General features: G+C 42.6%; 1 protein-coding gene across 7 annotated transcripts in view; it reads right to left on the minus strand.

Moving 5' to 3' along the window:
- Nucleotides 1–18107, minus strand: part of IBTK (inhibitor of Bruton tyrosine kinase) — a 186356-nt gene that overhangs the window by 124904 nt on the left and 43345 nt on the right. For 5 of the 7 annotated variants that reach the window (XM_060115368.1, XM_060115370.1, XM_060115362.1 and 2 more), the window contains exon 2: nucleotides 1451–1601. The exons of the other annotated variants lie outside the window; for them this stretch is intronic. The gene's annotated coding sequence lies outside the window, so the exon portion shown is untranslated. The remainder of the gene's footprint in view (nucleotides 1–1450; nucleotides 1602–18107) is intronic. 7 annotated transcript variants of the gene reach the window in all.

Genomic DNA, 18107 nt, shown 5'->3' on the forward strand with positions numbered 1-18107 from the left:
CACTTCTAGCCAAGAGTCCTGGATAATAAAATTTATCCTTGTATATAGATTCTCTTTTGGGGATCCTGGACCCAATTCCAACATGTGTGTTGGGGGGTGAGGGGCTTCCTGAACAACACCAAGCAATTCTCAGATACCAGCAGGCTGTCTGAGAATTCAACTCAGTTCTGATGTCTATTTACCCGGCGATAGCATCAGATTCCACAGGTTAAGGGTTCGGTCCCACCAGACACCCTGTATCCCCCCAACCTCCTCCAACCAACACACACAGACACACTCACTCCAGATACCAGTCACAAGCTCAGGCTGATACCTGTGCTTCTGACTGACTAGCTATAGATCAGAGGTTCCCAAGGCTCCCTGCTTGGGTTCGATTAATTTGCTAGAGTGGCTCACAGAACTCAGAGAAATATGTTATTTACTAGATTACTGGTCTATTATAAAAGGGTATAACTCAGGAACAGCCAGATGGAAGAGATACAGAGGACAAGGTATGGGTAAAGGGCACGGGTTTCCTTGCCCCTCCAGGATGACACTCTCCCAGCATCTCTATGTGTTGGTTCACCAACCCAGAAGCTCTCTGAACCCTGTCCTTCCGGTTTTTTTATGGAGGCTTCATTACATAGGCATGATTGACTAAATCACTGGCCACTGGCAATTGATTCAACCTCCAGGAAGTTGAACTAAGAGTTCCTATTCTCTTATCAAGTGGTTGGTTCTCCTGGCAACCAGCCCCCATCCAAGGTGCTTCCCCAAATCACCTCATTTACACAACAAAAGACACCTTTATCACTTTCAACACTTAGGACAAGGGTTGCCAGAACTGTAAGCCACGAACTGTGGATGAAGACCAAATATAATGAGAAATACGTTTCAGTCATCTGAATGACCAAATATATTTCTTATAAATCACAATATCACAGATTCATAACTCTGGAGACAACTTTAACCATCCATACGATATACCATCTCACTACTCTCCTTCCAAATTCCCTGACATACTCAATCCATGTGGTGTGATTATTAACTGCAAAGGCTTTGAACACAGACAAAACTGGGTTTTGATGTCAGCTCTACCATGTACAAGTTGTGTGTCTTTGGGCAAACCAATGATTTCCTCAAACCTGTTTTCTCTGTAAAATAGAGATATTTTAGCATGCATCTCCCATATTTATTTTGAGGTGAATAATGTAAAGCACCCAGCTCAGGACCTCTTCCACAGGCTATCCTGGACACTAAAAATGTGAAGGAGGGGCTTGCGCAACATGCACGTCCAAGGGTGCTTCTTTCCTTTATTCCTCAGGTCACGTCAAAGTGAACTTTACAGAGGACAGTATTCTCTTAGACATTTCATAATGCTCTCTGACATCACAGCACACCCTGGGGACTTGCAGGTCAGAGCCATACCCTCACGCTATGACTGCGCCCAGGAGTCAAGGTGGTCACTGACCCAGCTAGAGAGTTGGACTGAAACGAAGCCTCTTCTAGAAATTCTTCCATCACTCTCTTGGCAACTGCAGACAGAACCAGATGAAGGAGCACTGGGCAGTGGGCCAAGCTGGCTGGAAGTCCCTAGGGGTTGATACTGCAGCCTCCAGTCTCTGAAAAGAACCAAGGACATCCCCTCAAATTAGTATTCAGCACCGAGGAAAGCATCAACACTGCATCCTTTTCCCCAGCTTTTGGTAATCTTTTTTGCCTCACTGATTTCAAAGAGGAATGTAAACTCTTGTCATGGTTGGTTGAGAGCTTGAGTTTAGAGGCAATGAAAAAGAATTTAAAGTTGGAAAGTGTACCTCCTCAACTGTGTTTGAATTCTCCCAGTGCTGGACTCAACTTCTGGATTGGTTGTTGCAGGTTAGTTTGACGCTTCGAAAACTGCTTTACTGTTTCTTATAATAGAGAGTGTTTCGAGCTAATCCGTGGTGCAAAGGAGGCAGGAATCTTGGCAACAAGACCAAGGTGAATACCACTCAGATACTTCCCTTACACCTTGCTCTGCCCATAACTCACACCTTTCCCCAGGAATGGGGAAGGAGGAGAGGCCTAACCTCTGTCTCCACAACAGCCTTCCAGGGTATTAGGAGGGGACAATTTCAATGTGAAACGAAGTTTGACTGCAGTTGCTTCTGCCTTCCAGGAAGTGGCCAGCAGTGGTCAAGCTGTCCTTCATCCGCCTCAGTTTCCGTTTTCAAAGTTACCCCAAATAAATATACAATCTATTCTGGTGATTTTCCATCAACTGACCCCACCCCACCTGTTCTGGGCCACAGGTGAGGAATCCTGCAGACTCCTTTGTCAGGGATCCCTTGCCCTCTAGCTTCTTCTTTTTTTTAAAAAAAATTAATTATTTATTTTTGGCTGCGTTGGGTCTTCGCTGCTGTGTGTGGGCTTAGTCGAGGTGAGCGGGGGCTATTCTTTGTTGCAGTGCACGTGCTTCTCATCGTGGTGGCTTCTCTTGCTGTGGAGCATGGGCTCTAGGTGCCCAGGCTTCAGTAGTTGTGGCTTGCGGGCTCAGTAGTTGTGGCTCGCGGGCTCCAGAGGGCAGGTTCAGTAGTTGTGGCACACAGGCTTAGTTGCCCCGCAGCATGTGGGATCTTCCCGGATCAGGGATCGAACCCACATCCCCTGCATTGGCAAGCAGATCCTTAACCACTATGCCATCAGGGAAGTCCTGCCCTCTAGCTTCTGGTTGGGTTCAGCCCCTGGGAAGCATCTGCAGGAGCTCAGAGGGAAAGAGGAAGGCAAGATCAAGGTACGTCTTCCTCTCCTCCCTCCCAGCTTTGGGGCCTGTAACCCCTGAGATAACACCTCTTACTGAAACTGAGCAGGGCCCTGTGGGGCTCCTGGGCACAAAAGCCTTCCTGTGTCCCCCATTTCTTGATTACAGGAGATAGGCTTCATTCAGCCTCCATGACCTTCCCAGAGTTCCAACAGGCAAGTTCAAACAGATGCTAATTAGGGAAGGGAGGGGATGCAGAGACAAGGGAGGAGCCGTCAAGAAACAATAGTGCAACCTTGGGGCAGGGCCCTGGTTCCCCCTCAAGGGATATATCAACACATAATATCTTTGAGCTGTTTTGCAGATACTGAAACCCCCAGCAGGTGGGAGAAGTTAACAGTACACTGCCCACCAGCACGCAGACCCCAGACAGGTTGTAACCAGAAGGTTGACGATGCTGACTCCCACTTACCTCACCACCAACCAATCAGAAGAATGTCCATGAGTTGACCACGCCCCCTGTGAACCAGTACTATAAAACTCCTCACTACCCCCTCCAGGTCAGGACACACAGTGTTGAGGGCAGGAGCCTGTTGTGGCCCCCTTTGCCTGGCAAAGCAATAAAGCTGTTCTTTTCTACTTCACCCAAAACTCTGTCTCTGAGATTTAATTCAGTGTTGGGGTACAGAGGCCAGATTCGCCATCATTACTGGCTCTTCCCCAGCTCCAACTGTCAGGAACACAGAGACACCTCTTCCCTCCCTCGCTCCTTCAGACCTGGGGGGGTTGATGGCTTCCTACTGTCCTTGTCCCGGGGACCACAAGGTTCCTTGTTGGTTTCTCTAACCCACCCACACCTCTGGAAACAGTCCCTTAATTAAATTCTCTTCACTTCAAGCCCTTTGAGTGGAATTTTGATTTCTGCCAGGACTTTGACTGATACACAATTAAGTTAAAAACAGCTTGTTTGCTATGCAAGCACAATTTCAAGACAAATTTTCTCAGTTCCCTTTCAATTAGACTAAATCTACAAAGTCCCTTCTACACAGAACTTCTGGAACTCCCATGAGAAATGTCATAATTCAATCCTGGGGTAGATGGTTCTTTTCAGGAAAACATCGTAAGATGTTTATCTTGGTTAAGGAAGGCCCCCTTGTCATTTGCCTGGGGGGAGGGGGAGAGAGATGGAGAGAGAGAGAGCTTATTTGTATTTCTGCAGGAAACCTTGAAGAGAGGAGTGAATAAATGAGTAAAGGGCCTGGGAAACAGGAAGAAAGGAAAGCAAGCAGGGTCATGGAAGAGAGGAAGGAACCTCACGGTCTGGCAGGAGACAGGCAGTGAGAAATTCTCAATGGTGGGAAATGGCCCAAAAGTGTCAGGAAGAGTGATGTCTGGAATTGTTTAAGGTTATTTTGTGTTCTGTGTTGAAATGACTGCTGCTGTGTTCTCTTTGCCCTCTCTTCTCCTACCACACCTTCCCTCCCTCAAAAGATCAATACAAGTCAGCTACAAGTAACAGCTTTGTGAAACTAATGCTCCGGGGGGCATGAAGAAGAGAGGAGGTCCAAGGTGGACCCCTTGAAAGAAAATGGAGCTTTGTTCATACTGAGAGGGATGTTAGGAGGAAGTAAGTGTGGAAAAGCAGGCAGCTGGGAACCCTAAGGAGAACTGAACTCCTCAGAGGTGTTGGGGGTAGAGACAGGACTTCTTTCATTTTGGATGTAAAATGATATAAAATGAAATAGCTCCAGAAGTTTGGAGAGTTTAAGGACATCTTGGCTGGAGCAGTTGGGCTACACTTGAATACTATTATTTCATTAATACTGCAGCCCATTGGGATGGACTCCAGAAGGCAGGAGTTATGGGACTATGGTCATGGGAAGCTTATATGAATCACTGAGAACAAATACGGACAATAAGATTAAGATTAACCATCCATGAAAGTGTGTTTCTGAGTTTGAAATGTTTAAATAGAATTTCTGAAGTAGCAAGTGAATGCATGGGTGTTTACACTGACATTCTAAGTGCTTAGAATGTACCTGACACAAAGTAATTGCTATGTTAGTGTGCTTGGTGTTTTACTTTTTCAGATGAGAAACTTCCATTAACAAATAACTTCTTGATAGGACCATACAATTACAGTAGGATAGACCGACAGAGATAGATGGGTAGATAGATGGATGGGTGGATAGTTAGAAGGGTGGATAGATAGATTTAAAATATTAGGGCTTCCCTGGTGGCGCAGTGGTTAAGAATCTGCCTGCCGATGCAGGGGACACGGGTTCGAGCCCTGGTCCGGGAAGATCACACGCGCCACGGAGAAACTAAGCCCGTGTGCCACAACTACTGAGCCTGAGCTCTAGAGCCCACAAGCCACAACTACTGAGCCCATGTGCCACAACTATTGAAGCCTGCGCACCTAGAGCCTGTGCTCTGCAACAGGAGAAGCCACCGCAATGAGAAGCCTGCACAACGCAAGGAAGAGTAGCCTCCACTCGCCGCAACTAGAGAAAGCCCATGCACAGCAACAAAGAGCCAATGCAGCCAAAAATAAAACTTAAAAAATAAGATAAGATATTAAACAAATAATAGTTCTTATTTTACTGCTGTTGTGACCTTGGCTTCACTGCTCAAAGAGTGGCCCTCCTTTTGTTCTTTGCACATAAGTTGTACCTTCTGATTCTCATAAAGGTCATGCAGCTACATAATTTAAGACATCCAGGTTTAACTCAAGAGCACGAGTGTAACTGTGTGTTTATAGTCTATTGAAAGCACCACTTATGGAAGAGATAACATGAGATTCACAGGAAAGCAACCACAGTAAGTGTTATTTTTGTCTACTGTGTGCAGGACCACATTTCAAACACTTTAGATACATTTGATACTTAGAGCTACCTTCCTATTATTACCCCATTTCACAGTGGAGGAAATTGAGGCACAGAGAAGTTAATTAACTTGTTGGAGATTTCACAGCTAGTAAGTAGCAGGGCCAGGATTCAAACCAAGATAGGTTGATTCCAGAGCTGAAGCTCTCAATGACTAAGTTACCTAATCTGAAAGCCAGAAATAACCAGCCAGGTAAACATTCCACCTTGGTCCATCTCCCTAAATATTTTATTGTCATTTTGGGGGGCACAATTCTAAAACTGCATAAAATATACTAATTCTATATCACTGAATATGGGAAGGATATCATCTAATAGGGGTCTATTCATTCTTTCCACAAGTATTTAGTGAGCACCTACTAAGCACCAGAGACTCTTCTAGGAAGTGGGGCAGTAGCTGTGAACAGGTGGACAGAAATCCATCCTTCATGGAGTGTAGATTCTAATGAAGTGGATATGGACAAGGAACAAAATAAGCATCAATATTATGAAGAAAAATAAAGTGGAAAAGGATGAATAGACAGGGAAGGCCTCCGCAAGAGGGCTGTTCATTTGTTTAGGAGGCCATGGGGAAGGAAAGGACATCTATGTTCTTTACTTCCATTCTCCTTTCCACCAAGATGACGCGTGAGCTTGAGTGGGAGTGAGGTCACCCCAGGAGCCTGCTTACCATAAGTCTAGAAATACACTCTTCAACCAACGCAAAGACAGAATGTTGCTATTATGTTGTTGCTGTTCCTCGTCAAAAGCGTTTTTTAGGTCCTTTTAGGTTGCTGAGCCTTCCCAGGCAGTGCTACCCTGTGCTGTCTGTAGTTCTTGAAAGATCCTTCTAAGCCAGAGCAGCTCCTTCACCAGATCAACTCTCCACTCAAGTGATGTGGAGATTTGCACTTTGCCCAATGCTGGGCAAGTCAGGGTCCTCTCACAAGGGATGTTTGGTTTATCAAGAGATGATTGGATTCCCTGAGGCTTGATCTCAAACTTGTCTGAAGTTGAGACATTGACTGATGAGATTTTCCCTTCTCTTTCTAGTTTGTGTGTTTGTGCTAAAAAGGCAATACAGAACCTACAGAGACAATCACTATAGAAATATAAACCCATGGTAGGAGCTAACGCTGATCAAGCATGGGTTTTCCAGGGATTCACACATATGATCTCACCTAGACACTCTGAATGACAGTTCGCACACCAGGATAAATAAAATTCGAGCAAAATCCCCAGCATGAAAAGAAGATATTTTAATTCACCAAAGGGTTTATTTCCACTCCTGAAAAAATCTTCAGAAATCCTAAATGGTTACCATTTACCTTTTTTCTCTCTGCTGCTTGAGGAAGGCCATTTCCTCGTTCCTAAAACAGAACCCCGACCTACTTGCCTGGTTTTGAATATTACAGAAAACATAAGCTAGGGGCTTCCCTGGTGGCGCAGTGGTTGAGAGTCCACCTGCTGATGCAGAGGACATGGGTTCGTGCCCCGGTCCGGGAAGATCCCATATGCCGCGGAACGGCTGGGCCCGTGGGCCATGGCCGCTGAGCCTGCGCGTCCGGAGCCTGTGCTCCGCAACGGGAGAGACCACAACAGTGAGAGGCCCGCGTACCACAAAAAAAAAAAAAAAAAAAAGACCCATAAGCTAGAGACTCATTGTAACGGGTGATGCTGTGACTGAGGGGCATTTTTATGCAACAGTTCTCATAGTCAGTGCTTGACTTCAGTCTGTTCAAACAGGAAACCAGGGTGACAATGTCAGCAGAGAGATGTATTCTCCAGGAGCACCCAGATTGCACCTTTCTTCCCTCCACACCTGTTTCCTCCGCATCCAAAACAAGGTAGCAATGATCACGTTCCACTGCCACCCTTCCCTCCCCTCTTCTACGGTTTACTCCTGGCTTCTCAGTCGTTCTCAAGCTTTAGAGGAATTCGGGATCCCCATGGAGGCCACTAGACACATTCCTGAATCCCTCCTCCCATTCTACAGATTTTTTTTTAGGAATATTATTTTCCCCCAGCTTCATTGATATATAATTGGCATATAACACTGTGTAAGTTCAACGGGTACAAGGTGATGATTTAATATATGTATATCTTGTAAAATGATTACTGCAGTCAGGAAGTTAACATGCCCGATACCTCACAGAATTATCATTGTGTGTGTGTGTGTGTGTGTGTGTGGTGAGAATTTTACAGTACTGTTAACTATGGTCACCTTGCTGTACATTAGATTCCGTCCTAAAGATTTTGATTTAAGAGGCTTGGGTCAAGGCTCAAGATAATGCTTTTGTTTGTTTGTTTTTTTCTCGGTTGTGCCACGTGGCATGCAGGACCTTAGTTCCCCGACCAGGGATTGAACCCCGGCCCTGGCAGTGAGAGTACTGAGTCCTAACCACTGGACCGTGAGGGAATTCCCAAGATTCTACATTTTATGTATTTTTAAAAAATAAATTTATCTATTTATTTATTTTTGACTGCATTGGGTCTTTGTTGCTGTGCGTGGGCTTTCTCTAGTTGTGGTGAGCAGGGGCTACTCTTTGTTGTGGTGCATGGGCTTCTCATTGCGGTGGCTTCTCTTGTTATGGAGCATGGGCTCTAGGTGTGTGGGCTTCAGTAGTTGTGGCACGCGGGCTCTAGAGCTCAGGCTCAGTAGTTGTGATGCATGGGCTTAGTTGCTCCGCGGCATGTGGGATCTTCCCGGACCAGGGCTCAAACCCATGTCCCCTGCATTGTCAGGCAGATTCTTAACCACTGCGCCACCAGGGAAGCCCAGATTCTGCATTTTAAATAAGCATTCCACATGATTCTGTTAGAAGGAAGTTTGAGTACCACGATTTGAAAACCAGTGTTAGTGGAATCAAAATAATGTCTCAGGAGAGGATCTACATAGAATTTTGGATTTCAGGTATGTTCAGTGTAGAAAGAAGACTAAACCTGAGACCTGTAGAGACATAGCATTATGGGATGTTTGGGCTGCGACAGAAGATCAGTCTAGTCTCAGGCCTTCATTTCACCCACGAGGAGACACAGGCTCTGGGAAGTTAGGTGATATGCCCCGGGGTTTATGTCATGTGTGTTCAGAATCAGGGCTAAAAATAAGGTCTCCACTCCCATTCAGGTTTTCTCTTCTCCATCTTACATTCTAAGATGAAGTAAAATCAAGGGGATTAATTAGGAAAAATTCTTTTGTCTTTTGCAACCTTTTGTAGGGCTCTAGAGTTTTTCTAATTGTCTCTCAAAATATAACTCCGGTCTATTTAAACACTTTGGAAGGGTAACAAAGGAGCTGACTTCCACAAAAGCAGAAAAGAGCACGTAAAAAATACAGCTGGTAGAGGACAAGCTTACCTCTGCAAAGAGATTCTAAACAATGTTTTTATGCTTCAAATACCTGTAATTAGACCCCTCTGTATAACCACTCCAGTCTCCTTTTGGCTTTTCCACATATGATCTTTCTTTGTGCTTCAGCACAGCAAGGTCAAACAGTGTCTGACTGATGCACACAGGATGAGCAAGGTGCACGTGTCATGACTGCTAATACAAGTGGCATCATTATTTTCAAGAACCAGATATTAAGCACCAACTACGCCAACACGGAAAAACAATCCTTGGACCCTCGCATGTCAAATGCTTCTCCATTTTGATAAAATAAAAATTGGTTTCACAGTTGTGCTGCTAAGCAGTTTTGCAGAAAATTTGTAGCTTTTAAACACAGCCAGTGATTTCCATGTGGAAAAAAGACAATCCTAAGTAATATATAAAATTATTATATAAATGGTATTGGCCTGATTGCTTAGAATATCCAGCATCCCAGATATTCTCTTCTGCAAAGGAAAGGATTCGTCAGAAGGGAAACTGCACATTCAGAACTTGAAATCTGACTTTCTTGAAGGAAGAAAAGTCTCCACTCTCTCCACAACAGACAGTGGAACATACTAGAATAGAAGGAACGCTGGTGTCAGGTCCAGGTGACAGAAGACCTGGCTTGGCTAGTATGACAGTCTTCATTTCAGTTGCTCATGTGCCCAAATGAGGCTTTTCCAGCCTATCAGACAGGCTGTCATGAGGCTTCCATGAGTTTATATGTAAGATGATTAAACAAATATTGCTATGTAGTAACTCAGACATTCATTCACAGTGAAATAGTATATATATATGTATATATATGTAGTATATATATGAACATTATAACACGTGGTTTATGGAGGAAATGGTGACAATATTTACCATTATATAATCCCTATTTCTGGTGAAAGAGCAACACAACCTTTTGCAAGCCCAGCCTTGCATAAAGCATGACTGTAAGGTTATTCTGGGCTCCCGCAGGGGCTTGGAAGCAGCTTGTAGGTGCTGACTTGCTCCAACGTCCAAATCTCCAATTCAAGAGGGAATTAAGCCAAGTATCAAGAGAGAGAGAGGCATGTCTGCAGGGGAGGGAAACACGAGTAGAGATAAATGAGAGTTACACTCTCCCTGCTAGTTTATCAGTTCCTTGTACATAAGTCCAAACTGAACATTTTCTCTAAGTGGATCACGCACTGCAAGATCTTTGCCTCTGCAATTTGTCAAATCAAATTCACTGAATGAGAAAAGTCAACAGCTGTGGTCTGAGTGCCACTTAGTCATAATCAGAGTTTGGAGCTGGAAGGGATGCATTTTTAGGAAGCTTCTTAGGTGATTCTGATACCTAACCAAGTTTGGGAATCAAATTCAGATTTGGGAATTGAATTTAGCAGTTCTCAATCTCTGTTAGAAGCAACAGTGAATTAAAAAAAATTACCCAGGGCTTCCCTGGTGGCGCAGTGGTTGAGACTCCGCCTGCCGATGCAGGAGACACGGGTTCGTGCCCCGGTCCGGAGGATCCCACATGCCGCGGAGCGGCCCGTGAGACATGGCTGCTGAGCCTGCGTGTCCGGAGCCTGTGCTCCGCAACGGGAGAGGCCACAACAGTGAGAGGCCCACGTACCGCAAAAAAATAAAACACTACTATAAAATGTTTCAAATATGAAACTTCACTTTGCTATACGTAATTTTATAGTATTCATTTTTATTTTTTTCTCTTTTTGGAGTTTATTATATGTTTATCAAGGTAATAAATTTAATAATTTAAGAGTCAGAAAACATTACAAGGCTTATAATAGAACACAGCTCTCTCCTGCTTTATCCCTTTGCGTTCCCAATCTCTGCTCCCCACAGGAAATCTTTCAACTATCTTAGTGCTTTCTACTGGTATTATTTGATATGATATGCTCATACTATTATTTCAAGATTTTTCAATATTGGACATTCCCTGTTGATTTTTTATCAAAAAAGGGTATTTATCACAATTATACCTGCCCTGCCCGTTCCTGGAGATAACTGGGGATATACCAGTGGATAAGACAAAGTCCCCATACTTATGAACTTACATTCTAGTATGAAAAGGTAAAAAGTAGACAACATTTCTTGGATAATTCCAGAAAGTGGGATCCATGATATGAAGACGATTAAGAGGAGAAGAGGGGGCTTCCCTGGGGGCGCAGTGGTTGAGAGTCCACCTGCCAATGCAGAGGATGCGGGTTCGTGCCCCGGTCCGGGAAGATCCCACATGCCGGGGAGCGGCTGGGCCCGCGAGACATGGCCGCTGAGCCTGCACGTCCGGAGCCTGTGCTCCGCAACGGGAGAGGCCACAACAGTGAGAGGTCCATGAACCGCAAAAAAAAAAAAAAAAAAAAAAGAATAAGGAGAAGAGGAAAGGATCCATGTCCCCTTCCTCCATTCACTGAGTATATTGAGAGCCCTAATGAAATGTTTGATGCTTTCATTGGTATAATTAGATAAATATGACTCAACACTGATGCATAAATTATACTATGATTACCCTTCATTTATTGTACAACTATTTTCTCTGAGTCTGAAATGGCCTCATCATTGCATCTGCTTAGTGTTTCATGTATTGAAAACTAATTCATTCCTAAATATGCTGCCAGAACTAGAAAACTTTTCTCAATAAAATCAAATACTACAGCTGATCTCTCAGTTTCTCCCTCTTCCTCCTCTTCTTCCTCTTTCATTATTCCTTCCAGAGACCCATGTCCTCTTGCTCCAGTCCCGTCTGGGACCTTTCCAGGCCTGCAGCACAGCTGTCACCCTGGGACCTCTTTTATCATCCCCCAGGATTTCCCTCTGCTCTCTCCTCGGCGCAGCTCCTTTCCTGGACACCTCATTCTACACCTCCTTGATTTAGTCCTCCAGTAGCTTCTGGAGAAAGAGTGCACAGGAAGTGAATGTGTGCAGCCTGACATGACTGAAATGCTTTCATTCTACTCTCATCCTTGATGGAGAGCCTGGTATAGTATTCTAGGTTGGAAATTATTTTTCCTTAGAAATCTGGAAGGATTGCTCCATTGCTAACTGGTGTTCAGTAGTGCTCTTGAGAACTCTGATGCCATTCTTGTTCCCAGTCCTTGGTGTGTGACCTATCTTTTCCCATTGGGAGACTTAGGGTTTTAAAATTGCAGAATAACTGGGCTTTCACAAGATCTTTTTTTTTTTTTTCTGGAGAGGCAAAAATGTGTGGTGACTAGGAGCACAGATTCTAGAGCCAGACTGCTAGATCTGTCACTTAACTAGCTCTCTAACTTTGGAAGGTACTCAACTTTTCTATGCCTCTGTTGGCTGTAAAATATTCTGTAAGATGTTATGGAAACACCTGAATGAACTTTTTGGCCAACCCAATAGTAATACTTCAAAATGTTTAGAACAGTGCTGGGCACAAAAGCCCTCTGTAAACATTAGCCATTATTATTATTATTATTAACTTATTGTTTATTGTGCTGGATATTTAGTAGACTATTTTAATTTGGAAACTCAAATTTTCACAGTTGGCACATCTGCCTGTGTTATTTCTTATCTATGTATGTATGTACGTATTTTATTTTGGCTGCACCGGGTCTTAGTTGTGGCATGCGGGATCTTGTTGCGGCATGCAGGATCTTTCAGTTCCAGCATGTGGACTTCTTCGTTGCAGCATGCAAACTCTTAGTTGCGGCATGCGTGCAGGATCTAGTTTTCCGATCAGGGATGGAACCCGGCCCCCTGCACTGGGAGCACAGAGTCTTACCCACTGGACCACCAGGGAAGTCCCTGCCTGTGTTATTTCTTTGGTAACTTCCTTCCTTTCTTTTTTATAACTTCCTTCTTTTCATTTTTTCACACTTTATTTCTGGAATCCTTGTTATTAATCAAATTTTCTCAATGTTATATTTCAATCCATCTGCTATCATACTTTAAATATCCAATATCTGGGCTTCCCTGGTGGCACAGTGGTTGAGAGTCCACCTGCCGATGCAGGGGATGTGGGTTCGTGCCCCAGTCCGGGAGGATCCCACATGCCGCGGAGCGGCTGGGCCCGTGAGCCATGGCCACTGAGCCTGCATGTCTGGAGCCTGTGCTCCACAGGGGGAGAGGCCACAACAACGGGAGAGGCCCATGTACCGCGCAAAAAAAAAAAAAAAAATCCAATATATTTGTCTTACATTTTGAATGTACATATGTGGGTATATATACATACACACATACGTATATTTATGTATATATAATATACACATATGTGTACTATATATGTATGTATTATATATGTATGTATAGTATTTTATATATATATATATATAAAGTTTTTAAACAGATGCAGTATTTTTTCTTTCTGAGGATATTTGTAATAAGGTTTGCTTTTATTGTTAAAATTTTTCTCTGCTTTTTTTCTAGCTGTTATGTTGAAGGATTTTCTTTGGTGATTCTTGACTGTCTATTCATACTTGAAGTGAGGCTTTTAAGCTGTAGGACTTGTCAACCAGTGAGCTTTGCTGTGGGGAGATTGGGTCAGGGTGGGAATTCCCTGAAAAGACAGATGGGCCCCTGTAAATGTCAGTTTCTATAGGTCTCTGATTTTGACCTGGTCAGCGTTTTCTAGTCTCTTTCCTGAAAGTATAGCCGGGCTACAGTGTTCCAGAAGCTGAGATGTGGCAGGGGTGGAAGGGAACAGTTTTTCATGCAGATTCTCACACAATCCCCTTGTTTTTAACAAATGAGACAGAATTAAACTTAAAAGCTAGGGGCTTCCTTGGTGGCACAGTGGTTAAGAATCCGCCTGCCAAAGCAGGAGACACGGGTTCGAGCCCTGGTCTGGGAAGATCACACATGCCGTGGAGCAACTAAGTCTGTGTGCCACAACTACTGAGCTTATGCTCTAGAGCCCATGAGCCATAACTACTGAGCCCCTGTGACACAATTACTGAAGCCCGTATGCCACAACTACTGAAGCCTGCACCCCTAGAGCCTGTGCTCTGCAACAAGAGACGCCATCACAATGAGAAGCTCTCGCACTGCAACGAAGAGTAGCCCCCACTCGCCGCAACTAGAGAAAGCCCACGCCCAGCAATGAAAACCTAACGCAGCCAATAAATGAATAAATTAATTAAATAAATCTATAAAAAATAAACTTAAAAGCTTTTGCACGGTAAAGGAAATCACACACAAAATGAAAAGACAACCTACAGATTGGGAGAAAATATTTACAAACAATGCAACAGACAAGGAATTGATTTCCAAAATATACAAACAGCTCAATATCAAAAAAACAAACAACCCAATCAAAAAATGGGCAGAAGACCTAAATAGATATTTCTCCAAAGAAGACATACTGCTGGACAATAGACATGGGAAAAGGTGCTCAACTTCACTAATTATTAGAGAAATGCAAATCAAAACTACAATGAGGTATCACCTCACATTGGTCAGAATGGCCATCATCAAAAAGCCTACAAATAATAAATGCTGGAGAGGGTGTGGAGAAAAGGGGACCCTCCTACACGGTTGGTGGGAATGTAAATTGGTGTAGCTACTACAATGGAGAACAGTATGGAGGTTCCTTAAAAATCTAAAAATAGAATTACCATATGACATGTTAATCCCACTCCTGAGCATATATCCAGAAAAGATGAAAACTCTAATTTGAAAAGATACATGCACCCCAATGTTCATTGTAGCACTATTTACAATAGCCAAGACATGGAAGCAACCTAAATGTCCATTGACAGATAAATGGATAAAGAAAATGTGGTACATATATACAATGGAATACTACTCAGCCATAAAAAAGAATGAAATAATACCATTTGCAGCAACATAGATGGACCTAGAGATTATCATTCCAAGTGAAGTTAAGTCAAAAAGAGAAAGACAAATACCATATAATATCACTTATATGTGGAATCTTAAAAAAATTATACAAACGAACTTATTTACAAAATAGAAATAGACTGTCAGACACAGAAAACAAACTTATAGTTACCAAAGGTGAAAGGGGAGGGAGGGATAAATTAGGAATTTGGGATTAACAGGTATACCCTACTATATATAAAATAGGTAAACAACAAGGACCAACTATTTAGCACAGGGAACTATACTCAATATCTCGTAATAAACTATAATGGAAACGAATCTGAAAAATATATATATGTATACGTATAACTGAATCACTTTACCGTATACCTGAATCATTGTAAATCAACCATACTTCAAAAAAAAAAAATCCCCCTTGTTTTTAGAATGGTGTCTCCTGGTCCAATATCTCTACTCTCTCTAGGGTGGATCTAGGTTTTGTGGGGCCTCAAGCTTATATCATTTGGAGGGTGCTCTTCTGGACAAAAAAACATAAAATTATGAAGCACAATTAAATACAAGGCCTTGGAAGGGACCTGTGCATGGGGAGCCTGAGGCCTAGGCTTCAGTAGCTTCATGGTTGGGTTGGCTCTTCATCTTGCTTCTTGCAGATGCTGGAGGCATATGCCTGATGTTATTGGCTGAAGAGGGCATCTGGAGGTCTTATTGTTACTTATCATCTTTCATCTAATTCTCTACTTTTTAGCCGCATCCCGCACCCTGGTTCTTTGGGAATAATCAGTATCTTACCATCCTGGAGCTTTATGGCATTTACAGTTCAGTTGGTACACTTCTTGCTGGGGCATCTCTCACTGCAGGCAGCTGGGCTTCCACTTTCTCTGCTGAGCTAAGTCTCATCACTCAGCCATCTACTTTCCACCTTCTAGAACCTTGTGGATACCTCTTAGCTGCTATTATTACCCACCTTGTTCTCTTTGTCATAGTGGATTTATTCCTTTTTTATTCCGTTGAGGCCATTTACGTGGGGTTTTAGGAGAGTATAGAGATAAACAGGCTCAATTTGCCATGATTAATTGGAAGCCTTATTCTGTCCTTAGATAGTTTTATATTTGTCTTAACTTTATTGCTTTATTTTAGTCACTTAAATAAGTTTATTATAAAACTAAACATTAGTCGTACTACATATGTGAAACTTAAATACCTCAATGTTCTCATAATCTGGTATTTTTTGAGCCAATAAATCAACACTTGTTGGCCCAATGAGCTAGTGTGCTCTCATATTAATCAAATTGAATATTCTGTAAAGGAGAACATACCAGAGATTGTCTACAATTTTTTAAAACAAAATTACAAAATGATTCATATTACCAAAGGAGTCTACCAAAAAATCCCTATGTTTTATGAAAAAATACTTTGTCTAGTTTATTTTTCTACATGACGTTCAATAAATGTTTGTTAAATAAATAAATGCTCCCAGAAAGTCCTATCTCATCCACTCAGATGACTTCATTTCTATCAGAGTATTTCCTTTCCCAAATTACTCTCCAAACTCTTAGCAAATGAGATGTGGAAATATTTATGGTAACGTTTTCCAAACTCCGCTCCTTGGAATCTCAGATTTGCAAGAATACTAATATACAGTATCTAAGAAAACAATGTACAGTCAAGTACACTTTATAAACTCTGATTTCAGTAAAGTTCAATAAATTTCTTTATGTCAAGGACTTCTTAGGGTCTTAACTATGATAATATGCATTGTGAATCTTTAAGTGTGGGATAATTACAAGTATTTCTCAAATAGATTGTATTACCAATCCTGTTTAGACAGCATATGATTTATGCCTTCCAGAGAAAATTGCATCAAAATACAATTTAGAACATTTTTTGCCAACAGTATATTTCCTAATTCTGGACTTGTAAAAGACAGGTCCTGAGAAGGAGTTTTTTTTCCTCCCATTAAAAATTCTATTCTACATCTTGATTTCTCAGGATTACCCTGTCTTGAAACTCTCTGGAATATCAGGGCAACTGTCTTCCCACAGGATCTAAATGATGCAGAGTCCAATACAGCCTGTGTCAGAGAACTTTTGATGTTAGAGTTACAGGGGGAAAAGCAGAAATGAATAGCAGATAATATTGGGATGGTACAACCCAAGAGAGGCCATCCAAGGAGTCCTGAACTGAATATCTTGCTCATACCTTAGGATCAGGGTTAATTTTAAGGAGAGTCAGGTAGAGAAAGAGAACACACCAAGGGTGATCATTAAGCACTCTCCTTTCTCTCTCTGCCCGTCAGCGTTTCCCAAACTTTCTCTCTGTATGTGTTAAACATCCACATTTTATGGCCAGAGCCTCCAGTTCACTGAATCAGAGTCTCTGGAGAAGGGGGTGAAGAATCTGTATGCAGAAAAATTGATTCTCAGGACTGGCAGGTGTAGGAAATACTGCACTTAGAACCACAATGATAGGGCTTGCTGGCCACTCCTGAGCGTGACCTCACTCTGCTCTCAGATCCATGATAATCCTGTTGGAGAAAGCGAACTCACCCTCTGCCGTATGTATCTGGTTTGCTTGAGATTCTGACTGCATAATTTCTGAGCCCAGTCTCTCATCCTGGTTCTGATTTCTGGCTCTCTATTTAATACTTTGGATTGGCATGCAACTGAATGAATAAGCTTGCCAGGGCAGCTCAGAAGAAAAGATCTGAATACCTTCTCCTAATATTTGAGGGAACTGAATATGTTAAATAGATTCACGGTAACTAAAGAACAGCTGTGGAAGGGGATTTAAAAAATTGGTTAACACAGAATTCAAAAGTACAAAAAAAGTAATAACTAAAAACTATGATTCTTCTATATTGTTTCTACCAGCTCTACTGTTCTTGTGCTTGGAAGCTACTAGTATCTTATGAACCCTTCTGGAGATACTCTAATGCGTTTATAAACATTTATGTATATGTGTGTACACGTTTCTTTTACACAAAGGTGCTATAGACTCTGCTCTGCACCCTGCTTTGAGAAAATTAGGTGAAAATCCAATTTGTCTTGGAGATTTTTATAGATTGAATTGGGTCCCCAAAAAGAGATGTTGAATTCCTAACCCCCAGCATCTTAGAAAGTGACCTTATTTGGAAATAAAGTCATTGTGGATGTAAAGAAAGTTAAGAAGAGGTCATACTGGAGTGGGTTGGGCCCTTAATCCTATGTGACTGGTGTCCTTATAAAAGGAGGACGCAGACGCACAGTGAGAATGTGATGTGATGACCGACATCGGAGGCAGATACTGGAGTGATGCAGCTGTAAGCCCAGGAATGCCAAGGCTTGCTACAAGCCATCAGAAGCTAAGAACAG

This window comes from Mesoplodon densirostris, chromosome 12 (genome assembly GCF_025265405.1).
Source record: "Mesoplodon densirostris isolate mMesDen1 chromosome 12, mMesDen1 primary haplotype, whole genome shotgun sequence".
Taxonomy (NCBI): domain Eukaryota; kingdom Metazoa; phylum Chordata; class Mammalia; order Artiodactyla; family Ziphiidae; genus Mesoplodon; species Mesoplodon densirostris.